The sequence below is a fragment of the Papio anubis genome, chromosome 12, assembly GCF_008728515.1.
Source record: "Papio anubis isolate 15944 chromosome 12, Panubis1.0, whole genome shotgun sequence".
NCBI lineage: Eukaryota > Metazoa > Chordata > Mammalia > Primates > Cercopithecidae > Papio > Papio anubis.
This window is the reverse complement of record NC_044987.1, coordinates 96,206,915-96,228,502: the sequence shown is the minus strand read 5'-3', so window position 1 is coordinate 96,228,502 and position 21,588 is coordinate 96,206,915. Positions and strand designations below refer to the sequence as shown.

The following is a 21,588-nucleotide window of genomic DNA, read 5'->3' as shown; positions in this document are numbered from 1 at the left end:
AAACCCAGTTACTTGGGAGGCTGAGGCAGGAGAATCACTTGAACCTGGGAGGCAGAGGCTGCAGTGAGTGAGCCAAGATTGTGCAATTGCACTCCAGCCTAGGTGACAGAGCAAGACTCCGTCTAAAAAAAAAAACTAATAATGTAGCCCCTCCCATTACAAAGTTATGAATGAACGAATGAATGATAGAATACATGAACAGTACAAGAAAGGTGTCTGAAACAGAATTCCAAATCTTTGGCTTCAAAATGTTCTACATTAAACATCCCTGAGTACCTCCTCTGGCCTGACTTCCTACATATGCCTTATATGATTTTTTGCATCATGATGTGAAATACACAGCAAGCTGGTTACATGAGACTTGACATAGGTAATACCCTTTTAAATTGTTTTGCCTTTGATGAGTACAAGTTCCCACTTCATAGGCCCCTGCAATCCAAATATCACCACGGTCATACTTTTGGCACAGCATTCAATAGCTTTCCCAAAAACTGTCAAGATCAAACAAGTGACAGTGTTACACTTCATCGCAGTGCATCTCTCAAGTATAACCCAATTGTTTTTCTCAGTGGCCACTAAATCTGTCAGTCAGTCTCCACAGGCTTCTCTGAGTCACCCTACACCATCACTGCCCCAGCTCCAAAACCAGGAAATAATTTAACCAAGATCTTTCAAAGAAAATTATACAAATATTAAAAAGGCTGATGGGCTGATCAGAACAGACATTTGATATTATGAGATTTGTAAATCAATTTATGAACTGTGTGATATATAGGTAGAGGAATCAAGAGGCAATAACCATTTTATGGGGGAAGATCATAAACCTGTCAACTGTTCTATCCCTATGTGCATAAGAGACTACTCTGGTGCCAAAAATTGATGCTGTCACAGATCTCGTACAACAAAGCTAATGCATTTCTAATTTTACTATTAGTACTGTCTTTTTAATAGCCCCTCTCCAAAAAAGGATTTCATTTCTTCTGGCATTTCCAACATGGTTGTTTACACAGCTGAGTAGAAGCAACTTCCTCTCGGTGAGCCAGCAAAGATTTATGCCTCAATTTTGACACTCATTTTGCATCCCAGAATTCCTGAAATCAGCATTCCCAGGGCGTTTAGCATGTGTCTTTAATCACTGGTCTCTGGATCCCTCTCAGATGCTATTTGGTGTTTAAATACTCTTCTATTTTCCAGAAAGTCCTATGAAATGCCATTCTGTGACACAGAAGTAGAAGAGCTCCCGAGATCCCATTGAAACATACAGGACAAATGTTTCATTACACAAAGTGTGCCGGCTTGACAAGAGTTTCTGCTGCATTCCAAATCATGGCTTAGGGACAGAATGCTACCAGCTTCCAGCAATATTTCCTACTTATTTTGGTGTTTTGACGGTTTCCCTATCTATCAGGCTAAGTGTGTATAGGAGCCTCAGACATTCATACTTGCTGTTTGACCTCAGGCAACTCACTGCTCCACTTGGATGGAGGATCTATCTAAGCAACAGGGGTATTGATACCTGCCATTCCACCTAACAGAATGCAGTATCAAATAAGAAAATAGACCTAAATGCATTTTACTGTACAAGTAAAGCAGAATAATATAGTAGATAGAATGGGGGCTCTGAAGCCAAACAACTCAGGTAAGAATCCTGAATCCCTTTTGTACAACCAGAGATATTTACTTTCTCTCTCTGAGCCTGTTTCTTCACCCATACAAGGAGAAAATTATAATTTTCTTGTAGGATTCTTGAAAGCAAATGTGCCGCTGGGTATAGTAGGTACGTAATACATGAGTTCATAATCAGAACACATTTATTATTATTCTCCTGCCTATAGGCATTTGCCCAAGCCCTTCTCTTCACACATCCACCAAAATGAAAGTGAAGTCCAAACCAGTGATCAAACAAGTGTTTCATGTATTGTCTTTCATGCACAAAACACATATCTCAAAGCATTCTCCCAGAGGAATGGATCCACCATCCTATAGAGAAGGTGCTCCATGGAAGGAAGAGTATTGAACTAAAAAATCTTTTTTTGGAAGAAGGCCAGAGCATCAGTCACATCAAACCAAATGGACAGACAGCAACAGGGTTTACCATTTCCTTTGGAGGTGTCGAACAGGACTGAAGGGCTGCAAACAGCATCACTTAAGGACTCTTCAAAGTTTTCAAGTACTAGCCATGTTACACCACCATCTGAAATAGAAAGCATCTCATTAAGGGAACCTACTGTTAACGAGATAATGAAATAGAATGTGTAATTCATCTTTGGACTCAAACATACTCATGGCTATTTTGATATAGCTGCTTTAAGTCGATTTCCCTAAGACATTCATAATGAATTATGATAAGGAGTTTATAGCAACATGTCAAAGTCAGTGTACCATTTAATGACATGAGATGCTATTTGCTCAGTAGCTGGCATCTGCATGTGCTGGAAGGCTGCCTCAGTGTCACTCTGAGGAAGAGCTGTTGTGATCCCATTTTGCAGATGGATAATTTGATAGCAAGCAATTAGCTAGGGTTACTTAATACACTTAAATATAAATGATATTAAGAGATTGTATTAGACAATCTGTAATACAACTTCTAAAAGCATTATTTTTCTGATTTCTCCCAAGTCATAACTGCAAAAAATACTGGATACAAATCGAGTGGGTAAAAAATACGGAAACACAAATTAGGCTAGTGCTGTCCAACAGAAACTTCCTATGATGATGAGATTTTCTACAACTCACTGTCCATAACATCGGCCATTAGCCACCTGTGATTAGTGAGCATTTGAAATATGGCAAAACTAAAAAACTGAATTTTAAATTTCATTTTATGTTAATTCATGTAAATTTTCATTTAAATAGACATATACTCCTGTTGGCTACAGTATCGGACAGCACAGGCATAGGCAAAAACGTGACTTTCCATGGTAAGTCTGGCAGAGGAATATCACAAAAGGAGGACTATCAGACAAGGAGGAATATCAGACAAGGAGGAATATCAGATAAGGAGGAAGCAGGAACTGGAATCCCTAGAATGTAAGGAACTGCTCTTTCATAGTCTGGATATAGTTCAAAAATTCCATGATAGAAGACCTAGACCAGGTGGACAGATCCCCCCTTTATCCATTTCAGAAAAGCCTACCTTTTTATCACCAACAAGGAAGCTTCTTACAATAGCCTCTTGGGTAAGAGTTCCATACATACAGAGTTACCATTAAATGTACCATTCGACTTGTGACACTTTTGATAGTTAGAATGGTCATTATTAATAATTACGCTGGGAAAATGAACAGACACCAGGACCACCCCAGGCAAACCTCGTCACACAGTCACCTAAATTTAGGAGATTCTACAAATGCACATTCTCTGGCACACAGGACCATAGAAAGTCCTTGTTTACAGTATCAGGCTATGCTCTACAAAGTATTTTACAGATTACAGCCCACAGACCGACTATGGAGTCACCTGGAGTACTTCTTAAAAATGCAGACAGGCTCCTGGGTTCTACCTTAGACCTAATAATCAGACTCTTTAGAGGTAGGGCTTCAAAATCTGAATTACCAGGTAATTGTTATACACAAACCACAATACAGAGAAAGACAGTATCTGAAAATTGTATCCTATGGAGCAAAATTCAACAGTCAGTAGACAAAGGGGTAGGGGCACTATTGTTTCTAAATTGTATTAATGATGCCATCTATGAACTATATTTGACAAGTATCATCTTAGACTATGTGTAAGCATACTCATGCTCAAAATGTTCTTCTAAGCAAAGGAGGAAGTAACAAAAAAGGACAATAAACTCTTCCCACTCTGATTCTTTATGTCTACAGATTCTTCCAATGTCTGCCTCCTGAGACAGATTACCATGGACATGCTGCAAAACCAAAACTGATTTATTCTTCCCAGTCTGTCCAAGGGTGGGCTATAGAGAGAAAGACTAAAACAAGCAAACCAATATATAACTCAAATAGAGGTCAGTGCTAGAAGAAATTTAAACATCCTGATGGGACACTAGAATGTAAAGCACACGAAGGCAGGAATTTATGTTGGTCTTGTTTGCTGAGTTATTCCCAGTATCTGAAACATAGCAGGCATCCAATAAGTACTTGTTCTATAAACAGACATGATGAAGGGACAGAAAAGGACTACTTTAGATAGAATAAATAGGCAATAACCTCTCAACTAAGAAGGTTCTTCCAAGCTAGGAAGACCCCAGCAAAGAACTTTTTGGCAGAAAAAATAGGAGCTACAAAGGCCTTGGGGTTGAAACAAGCTTGTCCTATTCCATGAACAAAGTCCTGTGGTTCAGCCTGGTGACCGAGGGGAGAGTGGGACTAGGTGATGTCAGTGGAATAGGCTGGCACCAGATCATATAGGATCTTTTGGGAAGCCAGTGCTTTTAAAGCAGAGGAGTCAGATGATCTGGTCTATGATTTGCAAGTTTACTTTAACTGCCCTGAGGAAAATAATGTGTGGGAACACACAAGTGGAAGTAGAAACACCACCTAGGAGGTTATTACAGGACAGCCAATAAGAGATAATGGAGACACAGACTAGGGTAGCAGGCAGAAGAGATGGAGAAAAGTGGGCAGATAAAAGACATATTTTTAGAGAAAGAGATGGTGATGGCCACTGATGGTTTTGATGTGAATAATAAAACAAATAGAGAATTACAGATAGATGGATCCAGGTTTCCAGTTTGAACAGTGAGCATTTTCCATGCCACATTTCAATGAGTTCTGGTATTTCATGTGTTCATGTGCTCTAAGGACATGTCTGCACACATGCCTGGGCTAAAGGTGCCCTCTCAACCTCACCTTTCAGGAAAAGAAAAGGCTGAAACTTCATCCTGAGTATAGATAGGTCCATACTGTAAATAATAAAGACACTTGCCAGGTGCAAATGGCAGTTTCAGTTTCCTTGTAGTTTTGGCTAAGAGGCCTCTCATCTCTCTTAATAGAAGAATTACGGCAACAAGTTGCAACAAATCTCACCCATGGGGATGTTCTCTCTCCTTAGTCACCTTAAGGAAATAGAATTTAGATTTTCAAAGTGCCAGTTGCTAGATGAGTACCAGGAAGTTGCTAGTATGGAGCTGGTTCTGAACATAATCCACAGAACAGGGATACTGTGCTGGTCTAGGTGGGATCCAGCAGGTAGCACCAAGATCAAATGGAGAAGGTGCCCAAAGCCATGTTCAAGACTGGAAACCAAGAATCTGTAGCTAAAGAAATGTCCAAAATTAAAGGATTCTGAAACATGAAGAGTAATCTCCAGGGTGACCCGATGGACTTTATCAGATGGCTTAAATACTTGCTGGGACCTCCCAGCTTTTCACCCATGCCTCAAAGTCACTCAGATCATCTAACTGACCATCATTTCAGCAATGAAAAAAATGAGAAGAGGATCAAAGTGTTTTCTATCAATACCAAATTAATTATAGAAAACTGCCTCTGTTTTTACATTGCTCATTTCATCACATCATAGTGTTTAAAGCTACATCTTCCAACGGAAATGAACAAAAGTGGATGCTGCCAATATGCCACCTTTGAGTATGAAAAGGACTCAGCTGATATTTGAAGGATGTTTCCACTGATTGCCTATTGTCATAGCATGAGATTAAAGGGGAGAGAAAGTATGGCTTGCGATTGTTACAGCCTTGACGAGAAAGGCCTCCAGTCACATCTTATTAATTTACTGTGGAACAGAATGTCACATTGACATTTCGAATTATCCTGTTGCTTTGTTCACAGAATTATATTGAGTTTAAACTCATTGAGTTCCTAGTTTGGCTATTTATATGAGCTACAACTCTAATCTTCTGATGTCTTGACCTGCACACAAGACCAAATTTTACTATTTATAAACATGATTAATTGCCCAGTCTTAGGGGGCAAATAGATGTAGGCTCAAATATTCCTTGATCCACTTCCTAACTGGATCTTCTTGGGCAAGTGATTTATCCTCTCTGTGCCTTAGTTTCCTCATTTGTGATAAGAAAAGGAATATCTACCTTATGAGTTTCTAATGAGGATCAAATGAGATAATATATGAAAAGCATTTAAAACTATCAAAAAGACAACTAGTAATAAAATAGCAACAACAATGAAAACAGTTAACATTTTCAGCACTCCCCAGTTGCCAGACCTTTACCTATATAACTTAAATATATTTACTAACATATTTATCACAGCAACTTCTAAACTAGATACTGTAATTATTTTCTCCATTTTACAGATGAGGCAACTGAGTACTCAAAGTTTAGATTATGTGCCAAGAGTATAGCCCAGGCAATCTGGCTTCAGAGCCTGTGCTTACATACTCTGCTATTTGGCATCTATCTGGATTTCTTGACATAGGCACCCTTCCCAAATTTAGATCTCCAGCCCAGATATCACCCTGAAATCCAAGCTCACATATCCTATATCCAAATGCTTCCTCATTGCTTTCCCCTCAATATCTAACAGACTCTCAAATTTCACAAGTCCAAACTCAATACAGTGTTAAATGAGTTCTTCATCCTTGCTCTGAAACCCACACTAGCCACGGTCTTCTCTATCTCGGCTTATGTCAGTTCCATCCTTCCAGAAGCTATTGGTCATTCTTCATGCCTCACTTACCCTCAAACTATACACCTACTCCATTAGAAGTGTTGCTACTACCTTCAAAATACATCCAGAAATCAACCACTTCTCACTATGTCCTCTATATCACCCTGGCCCAAGTCACCATCTATTGCAGGATCCCTGTGATTACCTCTTGATAGGTCCCTCCAAATCTGACCTGAGCCCCTTCATTCAATACTCAACTTCTCAATATCCTCCAATGTCTCTTAGTCCCAGCCAGGGTAAAAGTCAACACTTATACAATGTCCTCCAGGCCCTTAATGATCTGACCCCACTATCATCTCTGACCTAGCCTCCTACTCCATCCCCTTTCACTTACTCTAGTCCAGCCATGATGACACCTGCTCTTTATGAAACACATCTGAAACACTGCCACCTCAGGGTCTTTACACTTACCGTTCCCTCTTTCTTGAATGCTGTCCTGCCAGATATTGACATAGCATCCTCTTTTACTTCCTTGTCTCTGCTCACTGAGGCCTGTGCAGCCAGCCTCCTCTGATTCTATACCCCTCATTTGCTTTATTTTTCTCCATCACTTTTATCACTACATAACATACCATGTATTTTGCTTTTTTCTTTACTACCTGTTTTCTCCACTAAAATGTAAGCTCCATAGGGGTGGTGACTTTTTTCTATTTTTCTCATTGCTGTGTCCCCCTATGCCCCTCTGTCTATCTATAGACAAAGTTCACTATATATGTGATGAATAAATAAATGAACAGCTCCCCCAACCCACTGGGAGCTGAAGGACAAAAGTTAACATGCCACATATAATACAATGAGCCACCATGATGTCTTCCTTGTCCAAAGTCTCCCTTAAAAGTGTGTATCTTTCCTCATGTCTGATCTTAAAGTCATTTCTCTGATTAAGCCTTATTAATCTACAAATACTCTTGAGAAAGAAGACAATAATAAGGTATCATCAATCAATAGTACTTTAGTATAAATTGGTGTGTGGAATCTTCACCTTGTGAATTACCTGAGAGCAAGTTCAGATAGAAGTAAAAAAGATGACTAAGGAAGACATAAGTATTAAGGGACTGACCTGATGTCAATGACCTGATATTGGGAGTGTGGGGAGCGGTGGAGGAGGGAAGTGTAAGCACCAGCAGAGGGAAGGAGGACACTGGAAGGAGAAAGGAATCTCTTTCCTACAGATTTGCCTTGGGCTGGTCCAGAATCTTCAGAAAGAAATCTTAAGCTGCTGGTGCCTCCTCTCAGGCCTAAGTGAGCACCCTGACTTTTTCTTTTTCTTTACTCTTTTGCTTAGCTGCAAGTCACAAGACTTAATATTCTCTCCTTTTCTCTGCAAGGCTACCACACCTACCTTACCTCTCAGTGTTTCTCCTCCACCAATGATTGGCAATGATGCAGAAGAACAAGTCCCCGTCTCCCATGACACAGGCCCCTGAGAGTTCAGTCCCTTTGTCAGCCTAGCATAGGACACATGTCCTTAAGCTGACTATGTATTAGAATCACTTAAGGAGTATATATATATATGTGTGTGAGATAATATATGAAAACCATTTAAAACTATCAAAAAGACAACTAGTAATAAAATAGTAACAACAATGACAATATATAAACTATAGATAGATGATAGATAGATAGACAGATAGATATAGAAGATAGATAGATAGATAGATAGATAGATAGATAGATAGAGAGAGAGAGAGAGAGAGAGATAAAGAGAGAGACATTTTTTCTTTACTTATTCAGGGGACAGACCAAAGAACTGGTAAATTTCCCAAGTGATACGAAGATGTTGCCAGAGTTGAAAACAACCAGGGTGGAGTAAGCCAAGTCCACACAAAGAAAAACTGGGCTCAACTAAGGCCTGGCCCCAGCTCTCACTAGGTATGACAATAGCAAAGTCACTTCATTTTTCTGAATAGGAGTAACTGCTTATTTATTTGGGTTATTATAGGAATTAAATGAAGTTATGTGAAAGTGTTTTATAAAGAGCTATATTACTGTTGGGTGCAGAGGAAAATTTTGGAGAACACCTGAATAAGCAAAACATAGAGCAACCCAGGAAATTCCAATTAAATAGCTACTTTCCTAACTAACAGCTATGACTACACAGGGAAAGGGTCTCCACACTGGGACACAGGATGCAGAATCGTGCAAATACGTTGTCGATACTTGTGGTATCAACAATATTGACTTTTTAATTACCAAAGTATCTACATTTACTATACAAAACATAAATAATACTGTAAAGAAAAATAGAAAAGAAACTAAAATTACCCATAATATAACCATCTATGAATCACCATTATTGATATTTTCCAAAACTTTAATGCATAACACAAATATGTAAGATAAAAGTCACACCAGACATATTGTTCTATGATCTCCTTTGCTCACTTGATATGATATCAACATATTTGAATATCAATGAGTACAGTTCTTCACATCATTGTCCTAATGGGTACATTAGTAGCCAGTTCCTGAGGATTTATCACTTAGGCTATTTCCAATTTTCCCTCTCTTACAAACAATTCTGCAGTACATCCTTGCACACATATCAATGCTCACTTGTCAAATTGTTTTTCTAGAATAAATTACAAGTAGCAAAGTTGCTCAAACAGAAGATAACAAAAACAAATATAATTATTTGGTTTTATTACAGAAATACAGGATTTTAAAAAATTCAAACAATATTTGTCACTTGCTGATTAAAATCTACATTCTCGTGGCTAGATGCAGTGACTTATGCCTGTAATCCCAGCACTTTGCAAGGCCGAGGTGGGTGGATCACTTGAACCCAAAGGTTCAAGACCAGCCTGAGCAAAATGGCAAAACCCCGTCCCTAGTAAAAATACAAAAAATTAGCCAGGTGTGGCGGTGCACGCCTGTATTCCCTGCTGCTCTGGAGGCTGAGCATGAGAATCATCTGAAGCTAGGATGCAGAGGTTACAGTGAGCCGAGATCATGCACTCCAGCTTCAACTGGATATATAATAATACAAATATACATATTTATATAATAAAATATATATTTTATATATAAAAATATAAAATAATTTTTTATAAAATTTAAAATTTAAATTTAAAATTTTTATTTTAAATAATTTATTTTAAAAAATTAAATTTAAAAATCTAAAAATTTAAAATTTTTATATAAAAATATAAATATTTTATATATATATATAAATACATGTTCTCCTCTACCTGGGCATAGGGCCTAAACAAATTCTGCAGCCTCTCTTGAGTTTGGTTGAGGCCATGGGACTAAGTTTTAGGCAATGGGATGTTAGCAAAAGTGGTGGAAGACATGCATCAGCCTGTTCTACTTCTCAGGCAATTTTTTTGGTCTCACTGACCTCCTTTGTTGTTGGATGACAATGCCAAGGATCATTTTGAAAGCTATATGTTGAAGATGGCAGAGACTCCATCAGCCTGGATTCCTGAATGACCGTGACAAGCATAGCCCATCCCATGCTAAACTGGAGCAAGCCTAGATTATTTACCTAAACAAGAAAGAAGATTTTATGGTGTTTGTATATAACACAATAGCTAACTTAAGAGTTTTTTATTTATAAACATTTATGGAGTACAAATGCAATTTTGTTACATGCATAGATTGGATAGCGGTCAGGTCAGGGATTTTAGGGTATTTATCACCCAAATAATGTACATTGTACCCATGAGGTAATTTCTCATCATCCATCTCCATCTCAGCCTTCTGAGTCTCCACTGTCTATAGCTCCACTCTCTACATCCATGTGTACACTTGTTTTAGTACCCAGTTACGAGAACATGCAATATTTGACTCTGGCTTGCTTCACTTAAGATAATGACCTTCAGTTCCATCCATGTTGCTTCAAAAGACATGACTTCATTCTGATACAGCTCTGATGACTGGAGGAACACTAGGGTCTGGTTGATAGGATTAATGACATGGGCACACGTGGAGTGGTTTTAAGGAGGGAAAGTTTAACAGGCAAGAAAGAAGGAAGGAAGAAGAAAACAGGTCGCCTGTACACAGACAGAGGGAGGGGGGATTCCAACAATATAAAACCCCATGTGCGGTAGAAAAGTGGCTGCTTATATTAGGATGCTGGAGGAGGCGGTGTCTGGTTTCCATAGGGCCCAGAGGATTGGTTTAACCAGGTGTGTCATTCACATAGCCAAGAACTGACACGTGAAATGTCACTCCCACTGTGACCTGTTTATATGCAATGGGCCCTCCCACTGTGACCTGTTTATATGCAAATACAGGGTGCCATGATGTTCTACACACGTGGGGATATGTAGGGGTGGCCACGTTGCCAGGCACACTTAGGGGCAAGAGCAAGAAGAAGACAGCTGGAATCACCAGGTTTGGGTGGACCCAGTTTCTAATGGCCCGGCATCTGCATATCAAAGCTTGCCTGCCCAGCTCTAAGAGCTGGGGCTTTCCTGCTAGACAAGAAACGTTTCTGGAGCTGCTTTAAAAGAAATAAAAACTTCCCAAGGACCTCTTTTGCTCTCTATCTGCCTAAAATAATGTCTTCATAACTCCTGTAACAATTTATTTTTATGGCTGCATAGTATTCCATTGTGTATATATGTATCCCCATTCTCTTTATCCAATATTTGTTGATGGACTAGTGTATTTTTGTCATAGAAATTCACCCTCTTTAATTATACAGAAATATATGCCTTCAAGTGGCATAGTGCCATAACAAAACTCTAACATACGGGGCAATGGCTTAGTGACCAAGTAGCATGGGGTGGGGAAACTCTTAACAGAGGCTCAACAGTTGGAGACCCATGATATACGGTGACAAAGAATTTGGTAAAACCTGTCTTGGAAGGCAAGCCAGGTGCCTCCCATGCTTGTAGCTATGGGGTAAGTGATCAGAAAAGAGATGTTAGGAGAGTATGTTGACTATTACTTGTTGCATTTAGGAAGGATTTACAAGAAATAAATGAGTTCAAGAAAGAATTGGTTGATTTGCAAGCAGAAATGAAAGATAATGGAGAATGTCCAGAAAATCAGGCTTTGCAGAACTGAAAAATTTAACCACTACTGAACAACAAATCATAGGAAATGAGACTGAAAATACGCCTTGAAGCCTCCATCAATTTCCATTAGTTAAACAGAGGTATTTAACAGTATGGCAAGCACCATATTAAATATGTCTCCTTTCCACCTAAGCCCGTAGTTTCAAATGGCTGACAAAGAACCACCAGTAAGTTGAGGGAGAGAGGCACTGGGTTGGGAAATGAGGAAAGAGAAAAGGTTTAAGCATTGTGTCTTAGGAAAGAATTTAGGTACGGTTACACTCACATGAAACTCACTGAAAGCAAATAGATTACCAGGCAACTAAATATTTAAGGAACTGATATTGCCAAATAATCCTGTGCCTAAACTGAAAAGGCTTTAACTATTCAAGCCTTTAAAGAATTCTTAGGCAGGCCCTGTTATTGGCACAGCAGAAAGCAAGATGAGAGTACCGTGCAACCCCTGAGGAGGGTACATTCCTGGTTCTCAATTCACGCAGGGTCATGGAGGATAATGGACAAGGAAGATGCACCTACAGCAGGGAACCAGGGTCATTCAGTAGACACGGGATTTCCTCCAGGATGGCAGAATCAGGATTTATTTCAGGAACTTTCCCTACCATCAGGAAAGGGGGACTTCACAAAGCTCAACCAGCTGGTTCTATCATTGCCATGAACCAGTGACTCTTCTCATTCCTGAATGGGAGTTTTTACTGTGGTTTTCTTGCTGCAGGTCCACCACTATTTTGTGTGTGTGTGTGTGTGTGTGTGTGTGTGTGTGTGTGTGTGTTGCCAGTGGAGGGATGAAAGGGGAGAGAGAATGCATCTTTTTAATATGCAGGTCACCAAACCACTAGAGACCACATCTGGATATGATTAAGAAGACTGTGCATTACCCAGGGACCCTTGCCTTTGAATTTTCTATGGAATTTAGATGAAACTTTTTGTTATCTTCCTTAAGAAAGATGGCAAGTGTGCTCTCTATGTAGATAGAAGGGAGCACTACAAAACCTGACTCTGGTAGAAACTTTTAGCTGTTCACCAAAACCTTTGTTGTCCTCTTCTTCCTGGGAATACAGCTAGATTCCATTTCCCAGCCTCTCTTACAATTAGATGTGGTCACATAACTGAGTTCTAGCAAATTGAATATGAGCAGAAGTGCCATTTTCAAGCCTGCCCTTTAGACACACACATACGGACACACACCCCCACACACAGAGACACACTTTCACCATGTACCACATACACCGTACCACATACCTCCAGTGAATAATCTTCTATGTTCATTTTTCTTCTGCCACCTTGGTGTCAACGCCCAGGGACTGAATGTGACATCAGTATCCAGGGCAACTTTGTAAGCTGCATGTTGAAGATTGATCTCTGAATGACTGTGTGTGAGGTAGAGCTTCTTTGTACCCTTCCTCAGTGTCTAGGAACTGCTTTGGGTTTGTTACACAAAGAAAAACTAAACCTCTATGTTCTTTGAGCCATCAGCTCTATTTGGGTATACTTGTTACAGCAGATAGCCTACCCTACTAATATAATTAAAATGCACATAAATTATGAAAATGAAAGCCCATGTCTTTACCTAATTATAGTCCTTGGAATGACTGACTTCTAACACCATTGTGTACTCCTCTAAGATTTTTCTTCACTTGTATGTATGCATACATAATTACAATTGAGATCACACTATGGACATTATTCTGAGATACTTTTAAAGAGTTTGAGTATCAATTTTATATGATATACATTAATGTGGCTAGCTAGCACTCTATGCCTTGACTAAATAATAATTATATATTTGGGGCCAACAAAAGCCTTGCGATAAACCTATAAAGCTCTTCAGTCTTTTAAAAAAGCATTTTGCTTGAAACTCAGCAAATGAGATATACAGAAAAAAGAGTATTAAACACTACCCAGAAATATATAGAAATAACAACTTCTTTCCCAGTGACTGAAAGGAAAAGCAACAGCAAAACTTTACATGTGATTATTAAAAAGCAGACACCATCCATCTGGCCCTCTATCATTAATCTTGTGAGTATATTTTTTACCAATAAGCCTAGGATCTCACTATAGACAAAAGCCACCAGACTCGGCATTTAATGCTCTCTTAGAAGTACAGGTGCTGGTAAGCAATTGACATGTTACCAGGTGTTTTCCTTGGTTCTATATCCTTCTTATTTATAGATATTTTCAGACATTCTTCACAAAAAACAAACAAAAAAAAAACCACACTGAACACAGAGCTAGTACATGGTAAACTATTTCAGTCAATTATTGTCTCAGAAGGTAGTACTTGCCTTGAAATTCATAGAATAATGCCACTTTCCTGATGACACGTCTAACGAAGCTTAAGAACACTTGTGCCATCTTCCAACTTTTTAAAGGTCAACTGGTTTTGCTCAATCACTATTCACATTTTCCTATAAGAGCACACAGCTCTGACTGCTCTGAGCCATCCTTCACATGCCACTTCACTGACTGGTCCCTCCCAACCTCCCTGCACATAGGTCTGAGCAGAATGACCCTCTTCCGTGTTCCCATAGCATTCTGCCCATGCCTCTATCCAATGAATCAGACTTATTTTTGTCATTATCATTACATGTATGGAGAACCAACGTGTCAAACACTATGCTAAGCATCTTATTTGCATTTTCTCATTCAAATCTAATAGCCTATGTTGTAATGTTCAGTAAATACCTAGTATCAGAACTAAGATTCAAAGTCAGGCAATCTAATCTAAGAGATCATATTCTTAAAACTCCGTGATAATAGTTGGTTTTCTTGCCTCTCTTTCTTTCATCCACAAACATCTATTGATCAACTATTATGGATCAAGCTCACATTCACAATGCATTATAAGCACCTTGAAATAAAAGACATTTTCTAAATCTTAGCATTTCTAGTGTTCAGTACCATACCTAAAAAATAATTGCTGCTCAATAAATTTGTGATACATCACTAAATGTAAAGGCACCTAGCCTGTTCTCTACCCCACCTCTATAGTCAAACAGGAAGACAAGAAAAACCTTGCTGAAACACAAAGGAATGGGCTGGCATCTTCTTGCCACTAGAAATACATTAAAAAGAGGCTGAACCTCTGCAGGTTAATGTTCTTGATCTTTTAAAAATCGAAGTAGACATACAATTATAAAGACTGTAACTCATTTTGTTCTAGAGTCTTCAATATTATAATATGTTGGTCCTCTAAAACTCTATGCTCTATGTTTTTCAGTCTTTTAATGGTCCAGAGAATACAGAGATCATTCAGGGTTCAAGTTGAGACAGGAAAATCTATGAAACAGGAGGGACTTAAGATAGATTTTGAAGAATGGGTAGGATTTGGATCAAAGCCAAAGATGTGGCACTTTCCAAGCCAGGGAAACAATTAAGTCTATGGGAATAGGCAAAGTTATGGTTAGTGTGGAACTAATCTAACTAAAATGAAGACTAGAAATCTATAATGATGGGAACCTAAGGAGATGATGAGGTGGAGGAAGATAGATGATGATAGATAGATAGATAGATACATAGATACATAGATAGATAGATAGATACATAGATACATAGATACATAGATACATAGACAAAGTGGGTTCTGACCTTAAAAGAGACTTACAATGCACAAGTTGGAATTAATGATCTATTTTTAGTTTATAAACAAAAAGTGACATAATAAAAGGAGTATTTTAAAAACATATTGGCTTGGCAACCATTTGCAAGATGGATTTCCAAGAAGGGCTCCCTTTTTATCCTGTGTCTTTTTTCTCACTTGGGCTAAAGATAGGCAATCTCAAAATGATTGCAATTCAGGGGAAAGAGCCAGTGAAGAAACTGGCCACAGAAGTTAGGTTTCAACTACAAAAACTGGAGCCTCCTTACTTTGAGCCTGCATATCCTGTTCCTTGGCAAAGAAACAATGTCATCTAGGGAGGAATGCCTTTACATTAGGCAGTCCCTCCATAGTGGGTAACCACTTTACTGGCTCTCTTTTGCCAGACAGTAGCATCCTCACTCCAAGGCCTGAAGGAGCATTTCCTAGGAATTTTTTCCAGAATTGTTCTCTACAATGAAGCATTCCACCCCTTGTTCCTAGTGAAGAACTGGAACAGCACTGCCCACAAACACCCATAATCAGACAGGTTCCAAAACCACAGTCACTATCTGGATAGCTATTGGTATTCTCCAGTAGTTCACACCTGCCTCCAGAAGGAAGCCAAATCCCTCCATATGGCTTTCAAGACCTTGGTAAAGCTGTCACCCACTCTCCAGCTCAGTATTAACTCACAATCAGGACTCTGCCTCACAGACTCTCTTCACCAGCCAAGCTCATTAGTTCATGGAGCAGTAGCCCCATGTCTGCTGCCTATCTTTTGTGATGTGGCCCTGCTCTGAAGTTAATCCTCATCTCCTGACCCCTCCTCCCTTACCCATCCTTAGCAATCAGTGTTCTTTCACTGCCCAGGCCCACAGGAATCTCCACTTCCTTTAAACTCCTAATGAAAGTATTGTGTCTACGAATTTCTTAGGCACTTTAAACTTTCATATAATTCCTTAACTTTTCTTGTGAGTATCCTTTCCTATCAATTACATTGCATTTGGCAAAAACCTTGTTGAAAGCTTTCATATCCTTCACAGACCCAAGCACCAAATAGGTGCTCAATAAATACTCTGAAGTGAATTTATGATGACTAATTATTCATATATGTATTTGATGAAATGGCAATGGCATAGCAGATTTAAAATGGGTAATTCATCATTTCTTCTACTATGTTACATTACAGAATTCTAACTATAGTGACTCTTGGTATTATATATGGTTGTTCAGAAAATCAGAATGCAGTTTTAGCTCAAGGATTTAGTTTGCCTGAGACTGAATGTAAGTGATGATATTATTCTAAAGCAACCATACATTGTACCTCAAAATAACTATTTTTGCACCCTGCTCGTTAATGCTCAGCACAGCTAGCTGGGAAGACACATCAAATCAGTACAAATCTGACAGTCCATTTTTCACTACCATTCTCTTCATCTATTGCAAAACAAACAAGGATTTGCTAAGCTGAGTTTGCTTCTCAGTGAAAAAAGCCTGGTAATAGTAAAATTTCTCTAAAAACACCTATGCTTCTTCAAACCCTGAAGGATGTATGACATCCACACTCATTGCACCCAGGAAAGAGAAAAAAGAAAACAGATGCCATTTAAAAAAAAAAAAAAAAACACTGAAATGCAGTAAACTACCTAAGCCACAAAAAAATTAAAAGTTGGGGATTGTCTATTAAAATGACGGAAGGATCACTTGCCTTACAAAAGAATGTGCTGCAGGATTTTATAAATACATCAAATTCTTGGCATTTTGGATATAATAATCATTGTCTCAATCACTGCATTAACAATCAAACACAAATAATGTGCAGTAATTTGTCATGTTGTTGAGATACACATCTGAGTCATACATGCTGAAGTGATTCTTATTTACCGCCTGATTTCATTCAATGTCAGAAACGACTCTGTCAGGGAGGCGTTATCACATCCCCACTTTACAGACTTGCAAGAAAAACATGCAAAGTTTATGCTTTATTGGCTTTCATAAATTTGAGCATTCCTGAGGCTGCCTGCTCTGTTTCAGTGCCAGTCTGATTCCCCAAGAGTAAAGCATCTCAGACACAAGTTTTGTTTAATAATGTCGTCTTTTGTGGGCCTTTGGATCTGTAATAATTTACCAGGCTTTTTTCTCCTCTACCCACACTGAGATTGATTGCCTCATAGGAGGTGCTTCATTTTATTTTGTTCATTAACAAAATTCCCTCTATTTCTGTACAGCTGCCATCTGATTCTCTAAAATTCACAAACAAAATTGGCATGTGGTGGTGGCAAGAGACTGGCAGAGAGGTATATGGAAGAATGCCAAGGGAACAAGTCCCACAGTTCCAGGTCAGGCCCCTGACAAAGATGGATGCTTTTCATCCCCTGCTTACTTTAGCTTCCGTAAAGTAACTTCAGTAACTTTGGCCAATTACTGAAAGTTACTGTGAAGAAATGCAACAGAGGTGGTACAGTCTTTTAATTGGCCAAAGTTTGGGCAAATAGTCTAAATGGGATCTTAACCAAAACTGAAAAACAGAAAAAAGAAGGGAAGAAAGTTATTAAAATGAAGGAATTAATCTTTCTGGCTTCCCAAAAGTCTTTCCAAGAATGTAAAAGTCCAGTTTTTTATGTTGTTATGTTCTTAAAGACACTCGTATGTTAGGAGTATCGGGGGGCACCTAGATACATTAATAATATATAAACCCTTCACCAATCAAGGATCTAGAATTTTAGAAATACAATACAAGAATAAAGATGAAAGTCAAAATATCATTCATTAGTGGTATATATGGATCAAAGGAGGCAGTTTGTGTGAGAGCCAAATGTGCCAAGTCATTCCCTATCCAAACCCATGGCCACACTTGAGACAGAACACCCAAGAGGAGTGTCAGTCCTTAAGGCTGACCAGCCATTGCGTCTCACTGAGAAGAATAGGAACCACACTCAGGACCTTGGATAGATTCTCCGCAAACAATCAAGAAACCTGTTGCCTTCTAACCAGGTTCACATTCCCCCTCTCTCAGGAGGAGACTGAGGAGTAAGGCAAGAGGCCACAGGAGTATGATTTGGAAAAAATCACTCTTCGTAAAAATCAAGGGGAGAGAAGGGCCATCTCTACCAGATGCGACCTGTCACACCTCAGCACATTTGCAACCCAGAGAGCAACTCTATTAGTCCCTCCACAGCTATCATCCTATGAAGGGGCAGATATAGCTGGATCCCAGGGCTTCACAACTATTACCTCCCCTTGGGGGCCATATAAATCACACTCACTATATACCCAGTAGCCTCTGGGAAAAGATGAAAATGGAGGAGATATGAAACTTACAAATATGAGAACCTCAGAATCTACTTTTACCTTAAGGAAGTATTCTATTTTCTGGATTGGGCTAAATAAATTTGCTTTAGCCCACCCAAAATGTAGGACTCCTATGGGATATTATTAGTCAATAAAGATAGAAAAAAATACATTTTCTCTAGAACAAGGAAATTTGCAACTACTAGATATAGCTTACAAAACCAAACACATTATAAAACAGAGCAATAAAAGTTAAAATAGACCAATGAAATTAAAATGAATAAAAAGTACATATAACTAGACTCCTGAGATAGTTAATTACCAAAATTGATCACAAAACTTTGCTTCAAGCTTGCTAGAAACTGAATCAAAATGAATTCTTAGCATCTGAAAAAAAAGTATGCAGTTCAGTCAGTCAATTCATGGATGATTCCTCCTCCATCTATTAATTTGCAGTTTCATTTTGAAAGCTGTGATTTCTTAATCTAGAGGTTTAAAGGAAATAAAATTTGTAGACCAAGATTTAATAGTGTAGAACAAACTCCTCGACTTTAAGCTAGAAATCTCAGGAAGCTGAATTAACATTTAGGCCACTAGGGTGCAATTTAGAAAATTATTGCTTCATAGGCTCAAATATAGTAGTACCCCAATGGAATTAAAGATTACAACTAAGTCTCTGCTTTATTAAATTGCACCTTGGAGTCCTGTAGCATAGGAGTCCTGTACTATTGGGTAGTACCCTTCAGGTACTGGAATTTACCTGTTTGTTGTTACTCTCCATGGAACTAAAGGTAATTATCTACTAGCATGAGCTTAGAAAACAAACAATTTTTAACCAATCCTGAAGGAGAAAAGAAAGAGACATGAATTCTATTAGAATGAACAAATATTTCTTCCCCAGTTTGGTCCTTACTGTATAATATTTTATGAATCCAAGCATAGTAGATTATTTTCTAGAAGTGAGTTAACATTTTATGTACATTAAAATATTAATTGGTAAACTCAAATGGATTTTGTTTTTGTGTTTTAGGGTGCCATAGGATAATGAGATCAATTTATTTCCTGAATCTAGGATTCCTTAAAATAACCCTTGAACCCACGCATGAACTCTGAAAACTTCCCTAAGTACAAAATACCTTCACTGTCCAATATGGCAAGAATAAGCCAATATGCTTATTCAAATTTAAATCTAAATGAACTAAAATTTTAAAAGATTAAAAATCCAGTTCCTCAGTCACTCTAATCACATTTCAAATAGTCAATAGCCACATGTGACTAATGACATGGGTGTAATGGCCTGAATTGTAAGTAACCTTCTAAGTCCCTAACTAGAAGTACAATAATACAAGACAATGTTTTGCAGATTCGTCTTTGCTCATATTTCCTTCCCTCCCATCTCACCAAAAGGGCAAAATTGCTCCTCAAGTAACTGTCATAACTGTTCTCATTACCTTACCTTCAGATACAGGCTGCAAAAGAAAAAATTCACATAGACGACCTCTAAAGAGGACATCAGAGGTAACTAAGGCACCAGCGGAGGGGATATTCCAGGAACAAATAATTAAAATCCAAAGAAAAAGGAATTATAATAAAGTTACAGAAATAAGAACCCCTGGGGGATGGGAGTTCATGAGAAGGAGTGACAGTTTAACTAGGTCTCAAGTAGAATTAGTGCTTCCCAAAACCAGAAAGGACAGGATAGAGGTGTTCCAGATGAAAAAGACAGCTCATGTGAATGCATAGAGATATCAAAGAGTGAGATGTGTCTGGGGACTAAACGAAACTAAATCGTGGCATGAAATTACTGGGGGAAGGATAGATGGAAGGAGCTGAAATTAGAATCATGAGTGGGAGCCAAACTGAAAGCATGCCATCCTATGGGGGTGGGGCTTACTCTGCAGGGGCCAGGGAATTGGTGAAGGTTTTGGCATATTGCACATTTATGCTTTGAAAAAAAGGAAATGTTTGTTGACAAAATAAAAATGATCAAATACATATAGGATAATTTTTTTAAATGTTGGACATTTATACCACATGGCAACTTACTACCAGATGCCAAATAGAAGTAATGTTCCTATATACATATTCACACTTCTGTAAATATACATATAAACATATGTATAGATTATCAAAAAATAAATATAACTATAAAATGCCAGTGAAGCTGTATGGGTGTATGGGTATGTAACCCAGACTTCCACACACACATGAACGTACATACAAACACACACACACATACACAGACACACTGATTAAGTGCTTACTCTATGTCAAGGGCTGTGTTAACTACTATTGCCATTTTATCTCATTTTAACACTTAGCAAGTACCTCAGCGTACAGGAGCTACTTTCCCTATTTTAAAATTAGAAAATTATGGCCCACATAGGTTGTTTATCTTACCCAAAAACAGACAACCAGGAAAAGGTAGAATCAGACATTGAAGTCAGACATTTATGATTTTTTAAATTGTACTTTAAGTTCTGGGATCCATTTGCAGAACACGCAGGTTTGTTACATAGGTATACATGTGCCATGGTGGTTTGCTCCACCAATCAACTGGTCATCTACATTAGGTATTTCTCCTAATGTTATCCCTCCCGTAGCCCCTCACCCCCGAACAGGCCCCAGTCTGTGATGTTCCCCTCCCTGTGTCCATGTGTTCTCATTGTTCAACTTCCATTTATGAGTGAGAAGATGCAGTGTTTGGTTTTCTGTTCCTGTGTTAGTTTGCTGAGAATGATGGTTTCCAGCTTGATCCATGTCTCTGCAAAGGACATGAACTCATCCTTTTTATGGCTGCATAGTATTCCATGTGCATATGTGCCACATTTTTAAGCCTGTGCTTTTATCTTGTAGTCAATATTCCCTTCCTGTCTAATATAACATATTTGATTCACAAGGGCCCAGGCCCGGCATTCTTGAAATATGCTTAGTAGAATTACATAAAATACAAAAAAAAATAAAAATAAAGAAAAACTTTGATAAAGCTTGAGTTCTAATACACTCATCATATCTCAATAATGGCTAGGGATAATGAGATCAATTTACTTCCTGAATCTAGGATTCCTTAAAATAACCC

The 21,588-nt window shown here is 38.5% G+C and overlaps 1 long non-coding RNA gene across 1 annotated transcript in view; it reads right to left on the bottom strand.

Annotated features, from left to right (window-relative positions):
- Window positions 1-21,588, bottom strand: part of LOC116269762 — a 296,445-nt gene that overhangs the window by 109,258 nt on the left and 165,599 nt on the right. The window contains exon 3 of the long non-coding RNA XR_004177520.1: window positions 2,096-2,194. This is a non-coding gene — a long non-coding RNA (uncharacterized LOC116269762). The remainder of the gene's footprint in view (window positions 1-2,095; window positions 2,195-21,588) is intronic.